The sequence below is a fragment of the Nycticebus coucang genome, chromosome 4, assembly GCF_027406575.1.
Source record: "Nycticebus coucang isolate mNycCou1 chromosome 4, mNycCou1.pri, whole genome shotgun sequence".
Classification (NCBI taxonomy): Eukaryota; Metazoa; Chordata; class Mammalia; order Primates; family Lorisidae; genus Nycticebus; species Nycticebus coucang.
Window position 1 is genome coordinate 5,328,527 of NC_069783.1, and position 9,349 is coordinate 5,337,875.

At 43.7% G+C, this 9,349-nt stretch overlaps 1 pseudogene; it reads left to right on the plus strand.

Annotated features, from left to right (window-relative positions):
• The first annotated feature begins 5,024 nt into the window (after positions 1-5,024).
• On the plus strand, positions 5,025-6,455 carry LOC128584857 (tripartite motif-containing protein 60-like; annotated as a pseudogene).
• The last annotated feature ends 2,894 nt before the right edge of the window (positions 6,456-9,349 follow it).

Genomic DNA, 9,349 nt, shown 5'->3' on the forward strand with positions numbered 1-9,349 from the left:
TTCATTTTGAGCATATATTATGCAGAAAATAGACTCAGCTGCTATGATGAGGCAATGCAAACAGATGTTATCTCAAACACAATAAAAGCTTATTTTCTAGCACATAACAAGTCAGGGTGTTTTGAAGGGAATGTTTGTGTATCCTCAAAATTTCTGTGTTGGAGCCCTAACCTCCCTTTCTAATGCTATTTGGAAGTAGAACCTTTGGGGGGTGATTAGGTTTAGATAAAGTCATAGGGCGGGGTCCCCATGAGGGGACTAGTGTCCTCCTTAAAAATATAATAATAAATTAGAGGAAGAGCCCAGAGTTTTCTTTCTACTGTGTGGGGATAGACAGAGAAGGCAGCTGTCTTCCAGGAGGGGGAGCTCTGACTGAGACCCGGACACTGCTGGACGTTGCTCCTGGACTTCCCGGCCACCAGAACTGTGAGAACATAAATATCTGAGGTTCAACCACACGGTCTATGGCATTTTGTTACAGCAGCCCGAGAACCTACAGCACAGAGGAGAGAAGATGACTCAGAAGGAGCAGACACCTCTTCTCTGCACGGACATGCAGAAATGGATCCTGGGTCTGTCTCTCAGGTTCTATTATTTCAAAGAATGTTGACAGATTCTTCATGATTGAAACAAGGACTTTTCATTGTTCTCCAGGATCTGTTTTCCCCTTGCTCTTTCAAATAACACAGCTCTATCCCTTTCAACAGGACAGTAATGATCCAGCTGTAGAGTCAAATGATTCAATTTCCACTAAGGAAATGTGGACAGGAGTGATGTATGTAACACCCGATTCTCTTTCTGCCAAAGAAATTCCCTGCCCTTTCTCTGATGGAGCCCGGGTCTGGTGTTGGTGAGTCAACTTGGGTCATGCAGAGCAAGGTGCTTAAAAAATATATTGAGTCGAATTAAGCATGGTCAGGACAGCACGGTGTCCTCTTCCACAAAGAAGAGCAAAACAAAAACAAGCAAACAAAAAATTTGACCACCACCATGTACTCTCAGAAAGGAATGTTTATTTTCAAATTATTTTGAAGAAAGGCACAGACTGAGTTCCCACCTAACTCCCACCTCCTTTATGTCCTCATCTTACACTGTGCTCTGGGCAGGCTTTCCCCTTCCTCTAGACCAGGGGTCCTCAAACTGCAGCCCGCGGGCCACATAAGGCGGTGTGATTGTATTTGTTCCCGTTTTGTTTTTTTTACTTCAAAATAAGACACATGCAGGGTGCATAGGAATTTGTTTGTAGTTTTTTTTTTTTTTTTTTTTTTAAACTATAGTCTGGCCTCCAACAGTCTGAGGGACAGTGAACTGGCCCCCTGTTTAAAAATCTTGAGGACGCCTGCTCTAGACACTCTAACACAAGTAAGAAATCAGCAATGGCTGCTAAATAGTGTGGGTTTTATGACTTTCCCTGCTGTTGCAAAGTTACTTTAAAAATGACCACATAACTCACAATTCAGATAAAACAATATGATCTATTGAGAAAAGAAAAAGACGAAAAGAAAACCTCTACCCTTTCTAAATATTTCTTAAAGTAATTCATTTTATGGAGGAAAAAAATTAAAAAGAAAAAGACAGAGAAAACCAGACCTTAGTGGAATACTTACAAATGCTACCCAGGAAGGAATATTTAGTTTATCTGCCTTCCCAGAGCAAGGAGCTCTCCTGGAAAGACCTCACGCCATTTTTCCCAACAGGGCAGATTAGTTATTATATTACTTTGCCCATAATTGTTCTTCAAATAGTGTCCAGAATTATGACATATGGATCTTCTAGATGTTTTTCTTTCCCCCAGCCAGGAATTGTCACGTCCTCATCTAACATGTTTCCGGGCGGCAGCTGCCCGCAGAGACTGGTGGGACACTGCTCACGGACACATCAAGGTGACTCAGTTTGTCCATCTCAGATTCAGAAGTGAGAACATTGGCACTTAACCCCAGTGGCGACTCTGCCCAAACCCTACCCCCTACCTTTCCTGCCAACACACCACATGCAGACAGAATAGAGAGTGGAAGAGACGTATCCATTGCTCTTTTACTCAGTGAGGCTTTCGGCTGCTTAGATACAGATACACTGACGACAGTTCTAGGACATTAGCTTTCAGTGAAAAACAAGCAGAAATAATACACGGGAGAGGAGGCCTCCAAAGGGGCAGCTAACGAGATTACGTACGTTCCAGTCTTCCCTTGTAATTGTTCTTTAAACATTTCTGTTCACATTTGCAAAGGAAGCCCAAGAAACGGTCATCACTATTTGAGTCACTGTTGTCCCAGAATGCATCTCCACCAGGATGACTGCCTAAAACAGCCGTTTCATTTTACTCTTAATTTTGACAAGGACATGGCTGGGCTTTTGTATAGGGCAGCAGTTCTCAACCTGTGGGTCACAACCCACAGGGACTGTATTAAAGGGCCGCTGCATTAGGAAGGTTGAGAACCACTGGATCTTTCCTTGGGTATAAGATAGATGCAAGGGAGGTCGGGGCTGGTACCAACTCTGCCTCTCTGTAGGAGGAATGTCAAAGGACATACAGACGTCTGAGAATCATTAGTCGCCTTCTGGGAAGACCTTTTAAGACAGAACGTTCCATTTTTGCCCATGTTCTACTATACTTTTCTTAAGTCATTTAGCATCAGCCCAAGAGAAAAAAATGCTAATGCATTTGTCAGAAACATACATACCCCCCACACACACACACAATTTTAATTCCATCTCCTTTCTCCTTAGGCCTTAAAGAAATTCTTTCATAGAGGTGAAAGGTGGAAAAGTCTAAAACAGGTAATGGACACAGAAAGTAAAAGTTGAAAAATTTTGTCTTCCATGTCTTTGAGTTTGGTGGAGATAATTATGAAGTGCTGTATGCAGGTGGAAATGCCACCTAAGCAGGATTCCTGGCTTGTGTCTTCCCGGAGTCCACCCTGACCAAGAGTACAAGCAAAGAAAACACACTTAAAATGTTTAGCGTGTTTGTTTGCAAAATGTTATCTCTAATGGCAGGTTAAAATTTAAGATCTGTTTGACTTACACAGTGTGCTGAATGTCCCTGAGTCCTTTTGCACATCTATAAAGTGGAGATTCTAAGAGCTGTCTTGGCTAATTCACAGGGTGTTTATAGGGGAACAAGTAGACACAGCTGAGTGTGCTCTCCAGAGCACCCGGCACTGTCCAAAGACAGAGACCCTTTTATTCACTGTGACAACGAAGTCCACAGAAAAGTACTTTGATTTCCAAGTGGATTGTCTTTCACTTTGCCAAATATTACAGCAGAAGTTATCCTGTAAAATCTTCAAGTTTGAAATCTCCAAAACCCCCTTCTAAGATGAGAGCCTCGCAATTCCCACTGGTCCTCCCCTCCAGGAGAGAGTGAGCACACACAAACTAACATTCGTAGTGCACAGACCCCACGTCAGGCTCTCTAAGCATCTCACCTCCTGTGCTTACAGCTCTGGGAAGGGGACATCATCCCCACTGTGCTGGGAGGAAGCCAAGACTGAAGGTGCTTCAGTAACTTGTCCAGCTTCCCAAGGTTACAAAGTGGAAGACTAGGCTTCAAACTGTTACCTGATTACAAAACCCAAAGCTGCATTTGCACCACTTAATTAGTGGCAGTGATAGAAGGTGGAGCTGCTCGGCCCTTGAGAGATGGGAGGGAAAGATAAGATTGTTTGGGAGGGAAACAGCGTGGTGTTGGATGCAAAATCGGCATCTCTGTCTTCATCATTACAAGGGAAATAGCGTCATGTGCGTTGTGTTATAAAGTAAGTTGGCTCCTGGACTCCCGGCCTGGGGTTTCTCAATGGAAGCCCAGTGTCTCTCCACCCAGCCCCAGCCCATCCCTCCAGGATCCCCACACACCCTCCATAGAGCCGGGCTCAGCACTCCTCACCTGTCTCTCTTCTAACCTGTTTCGTGTTAAAGATACCCAGACTTATTGATTGAGACCTTCCCCATGCCAGGGGTTAAGACAGCCCCACAGGGGACAGCCAGGCTATAGGCCTTGCTTTTCAAAAGTGGGTCCAAGAAAGGTGAGTGAGAACTGGCAGCCCCATGCCGGTTTTGTGGCAGGGACGTGTTTCCATCGGGAAACAGAGCCCTGGTTGAGGACAGTGGGACACAGAGACTGAGCTGAGTCTTGACAATAAACAGGAGTCACCAAAGGGAAGAACATCCCTGTGTGGTGTGGCAGTCCTGTGGGGAGCTGGGTGGCAGTGAAGCGGTGAGGGGTGGGGAGACCCTGAGAGAAGAGCATTCCTGGGATATTTTGCTTACATACTTACAAAAGTACATTAAAAATCTATGTCCTGGCCAAATGGGGTGCTCTGGGTGGCGCTCAACTCAGTCCTGCGGCTCTCGGGCCTCAGCTGCAGATCCACCTACTCCAGATTCCAGACCTATAGAAAAGTTGACTCTGGCACAGTGATGTACACCTGTAATACTAGCTATTTGGGAAGCTGAGGCCAGAAGATGCCTTGAGTCCAGGGCTTTGAATCCAGCCTGCACAACATGGGGCAGGCGTACCTGAGGTCAAATGGGCCCCTCTCCTTCACAGATGCTGATCCAAGGCCAGGTGCCATCTGTTCAGCCGCCATTCCCCTGTCCTCCTTGGAGTGGTACTGAGACCTCACCCCATGCCCCATCAGCAGGAAGAGCCCTTGCAGAGAGACAATTTCCATCCTGACCAACGGAAAGGGTTCCTTATCTTGGTTCTAAGGCTACTTTCTTGAATAACGAAAGGATCACGCCTGACTTCACATCATTGAGTGGGAAGAGCAGCAGCCCGGCTAATGTCCTCTAATTTGCAGTATGCTACAGGCTGCAGAGTGTTCAGTGGACTCGGAGGTAAGGGCAGAGGGCTAAACAAGGGTTTAGAGACTGCTACCAACATGCCAAGTCAGTAAAACCGGCAGCTGTTCAGCTTTCGAGGTCTGGGGGAAGATGTCCACGGCCTGCTGAGTCTTGAGCTTTAGAGAGCCAGCTTTGCTAGAAAAAGCATGACCTTACCTACCACCTTTATTCACAGCTCAATGGAGTTTGTGACAGTCCTGTCAGACCTGCAAGCGGAAGCAAGCTGTCCCATCTGTCTGGACTACTTGAAAGACCCAGTAACCATCAGCTGCGGTCATAACTTCTGTCGCTCCTGTATCAGTGTGTCTTGGAAGGATCTAAATAAGTTTCCCCTGCCCTTCTTGCCACTTTTGCTGCCCTGAAAGGGAATTCATAAGCAATCAACAGCGGGGTCATTTGACTGAGATGGCAAAGCTAATCCAGGTAAGAGGAACCAAGAGGACGTGGCAGGAAGAGACGCCTGTATGTGAGAAGCACAGTCAGGTTCTGACCTTGTTCTGTGAAAAAGACCAACACGTTTTGTGTCTGCAGTGCAGTTTCTCTGATGATCACGAGCATCACCGTGTTTGGCCCATAGAGAAGGCTGCACCCTTTCACAGGAAAAATTTGGAGTGTTCCACTGCAGCATGGGAGGAGAGGGTGGAACTGTTTGGAAAAGTGTCAACGATGCAAACCAGAAAATCCCTGGAACTGGAAAAAAAGGTACAACATAGGAGAGAAGCAGTAAAGTCTGAATTTGAGCAACTTAGGCTGTTTCTCCAAAATCAGCAAGAGATTGTTCTCAGTCAACTACAAGATGAAGAAATTGATATTTTAGCTAAACTAAATGAAAACCTAACAAAAATTTTAGATCATGCCTCCTCATTAAAATGCCTATTAAAGGAGATCAAGAGCAAATATGCCAAGTCAAAACTGGAGTTACTGGCAAATGTTAAGAGTATCTGTCACAGAAATAAAAACTTAAAATGCTCTGAGCCATTTTCATGCAAATTAGAAGAATATGGTTACTGTTTTCCTCCACAATATTCTGGCCTTAACAAAATTATCAAGCAATTTCAAGTAGATGTAATTCTAGATCCTCTAACAGCACATCGTAAACTTACTGTCTCGGAAGATAGAAAAATTGTGCGACATGGAAATACACCACAAAACTTATCTCATAACCCAGGAAGATTTTATCTGTGCCCAGCTGTTGTGGGTTCTAAGAGATAACAGTCTGGCAGACAGTACTGGGAGGTCGAAGTGAAAGACAAGCCTGTGTGGGTTGTGGGTGTCTGTGATCAGTCCCTTCCCCGAAGGAAGAAGACTCAGAATCAACCAATGTTAGTACAGCCTGGACTATGGGGAATCGGGCGATGTAGTGAGAGTAATTATATTGTATTAGGTCCTAAGAAAGTTAATCTTCTGCCAAAAGTAATACCTAGTAAGATTGGAATTTTTTTAGACTTTGAAATGAGTAAGGTTTCCTTTTACAATTTGAGCGATGGATCTCTTCTGTATATGTTGAATGATAATTTCACAGAACCACTTTGGCCTTATTTCTATACTCTATAAGAGGTTTTTACGACTCAAAACCTCTTAAAATCTGTACAGTAGTAGGTTCTGAATGATAAACTGTTGGAAGACTCTCATTTGTTCCTTTTTCTTTTAGTTTGTGGACATAACTGAGCCTATAAATCTAGGATTGACAATTCTTCTTTTTTTTCTTTTTTTTCTTTTTTGTTTTTTCCTACAAATAACCACCAAAATTTTTATCTCATTTTTAGCAATTTCTAAAAATGTGATGCAAATGCCTACTTTGTAGATAAATCATAGGGTCCAATTAGAAGATGCCTTAGAAATTCTAAGATAAAATACTTGAAAAATTTATTACTTAGCTCGGCACCTGTGGCTCAGCAGCTAGGGTGCCAGCCACATACACTAGAGCTGGTGGGTTCAAATCCAGCCCTGGACTGCCAAACAACAATGACAACTACAACCAAAAAATAGCCAGTGTTATGGTGGGCACCTGTAGTCCCAGCTACTTGTGAGGCTGAGGCAAGAGGATCGCTTAAGCCCAAGAGTTTGAGGTTGCTGTGAGCTGTGACTTCACAGCACTCTACTGAAAGTGACATAGTGAGACTCTGTCTCAAAAAAAAAAAGTATTACTTTTGAAGGATATTACTTAAGAAAATCTATTACTCTAGTAATCGCCAATAAAAGCCAAATAATTTTTTCTGTAAAATAAATAAATAAATAAATAAAATAAAAATCTATGTTCTTACGGCTCAGCACCCATACCACAGTGGTTACGGCATCAGCCACATACGCCAAGGGTGGTGGGTTCGAACCCAGCCCAGAGCCAGCTAAACAACTACAACAAAAAAGTATAGCCTATAGTCCCAGCTACTTGGGAGGCTGAGGCAAGAGAATCACCTAAGCCCAAGACTTTGAGATTGCTGTGAGCTGTGACAACACAGCACTCTACCGAAGGTGACATAGTGAGACTCTGTCTCAAAAAAAAAAAAAAAAAAACTATGCATTTTGTTACATATTTTAAGTTAGGTTTAAACATTTTTCATCAAAGTTATATTATCACAAAGAATGTAGTTTCCAGTGTTAGGAAATGTGGGTACATTAAAATAAACTGGGGACTTCGCTCTGGAGAGGATCCCATGGAACCCACACACTGTGGCACTCAGAACTCTCCGAGCTTCCTTCATTGTCCCCTTTACCCTCAAGCTTGCATTTTCTTCCCATTTTTCTCGAATGTTTTACCTTGATGGGACAGACTCTTGTGCTTGACAGACTTTTACTAACTCTTACTTTCATATTTCATGTCAATAAACATATGTGAGAATTAAAATGAACATCTGCACATCCCTAGACACTTAAAACACTGCAGGTTTAAACATGTATTCTGGGTTGAATTAATGGCTTTTTGGTCAACAATGGACCACAAATATGATGGCAGTCTTGTAAGATTATAATAGAGCTGAAAACATTTTATGGCCCCCTGGCATAAGCACCATCCTAACATTACAGACAAGGTACTTCTCACATGTTGGTAGTGATGCTGGTGTCAGTGAACCTACTGAATCGTCTGTTGTTGTTTAGAAGTGTAACTTACAATTTGGTACACATATAGCACACAATGCTTGATAATGGTAACAGAACACTATGTTACTGGTTTACATGTTTGCTATACTGTCATTTTTATCATTACTTTGGAGTGCACTCTTTCTACTTATAAAATAAAGTCACCTTCAAAGGTATCCATGGAAAGGCATTATTCTCAAAGGAGTGACACTACTTCAGGGCAGTGTGTGTTACTGCCCTGAAGACCTTCCAGTGGGACAAGGTGTGAAGACAGAAGACGGTGATACTGATGACCCTCGTCAGGGGTCCCTGGGTAGTCTAAGCTAATGAATATGTTAAAGTTTTAACAAACTTTAGTAGGCAGGCCTCTTTCCAGCACTCATCACACCTGGATGAAAATAGAAAATCACTTGTAGAATAGTATATAAAGAAAGAGAAAATGTTTGTGTAACTATAGAATGTGTTGGGGTCTTAGGCTAAGTGTTGTTACAAAAGAGCAAAAAATTCAAAGAACAACCAAAAGCTGTAAGGGAGAACCTGAACTGAGCAAAGTCTGTCCAACACCCCCAGAATCTGGGCTGTGAGAGGCTCCAGACATCCCTCAGAGAAATACACCAGGGACCAGGGTGGTGCTGAGGAAAAGCCTGCTTGAGGGTAGTTTGCTAAAGAACAGTGGAGCGGAGGGAGAGATCAAAACAGCAGTCCAAGAAACCAAGTGTAGCTGGGGAAAGTGGTCAGACGGGACAAGTCTTGAGGACCAGTGGTGGGTGGGGAGAGTCGGCTGAGCAAGTTGCTTCTGGGCAGCCAGCCCTTCACGTGGACAGAGGTCAGAGGGTGAGCCATATGCCATCTGTGCAAGCATCTGAAGTCACCCTCCTGGTCCAGCATGAGCCCAGCGATTCCACGCCAGGGTTCAGGAGGTGCAATCCAGCAATTTAAGAGAAAGTGTCCTGGTGCATAATTTCCCTTGTGAACTTTGCCAGCTGTGGTGTCCAGTTGTTCCATCAAACACTAAGGTAGCTATTGCTGTGGTGGTATTTCTTAGGAATAATCAACATTTAAGTTGGTAAACATTGAGTAAAGCAGATGACTTTCCATAATGTGTGTGTGTCGGGGGAGCTCATCCCATCAGTTGAAGGCCTTAGAAGCCAAGTCTGAGAAAGGATTTTCCTTAAGATGTAGAGACCCAGCCTTCAGATTAGAGTTGTGGCACCAACTTCTGCCTGAATTTCCAGCCTGCTGAGCTGTCCAGACACGTCACACTTGCCACCTCCACCTGTGTGAGCCAGCTCCTTAAAATCTCTCTCTCTCACCCTCCCCCCCGTCTCTCTCCACATGCAGACACACACACACTGCCAAAAAAACATACACAGTTTAAGAAAGGAAAGAACTGTGTTAAAACTGTCACCCTCAATATATACCAAAA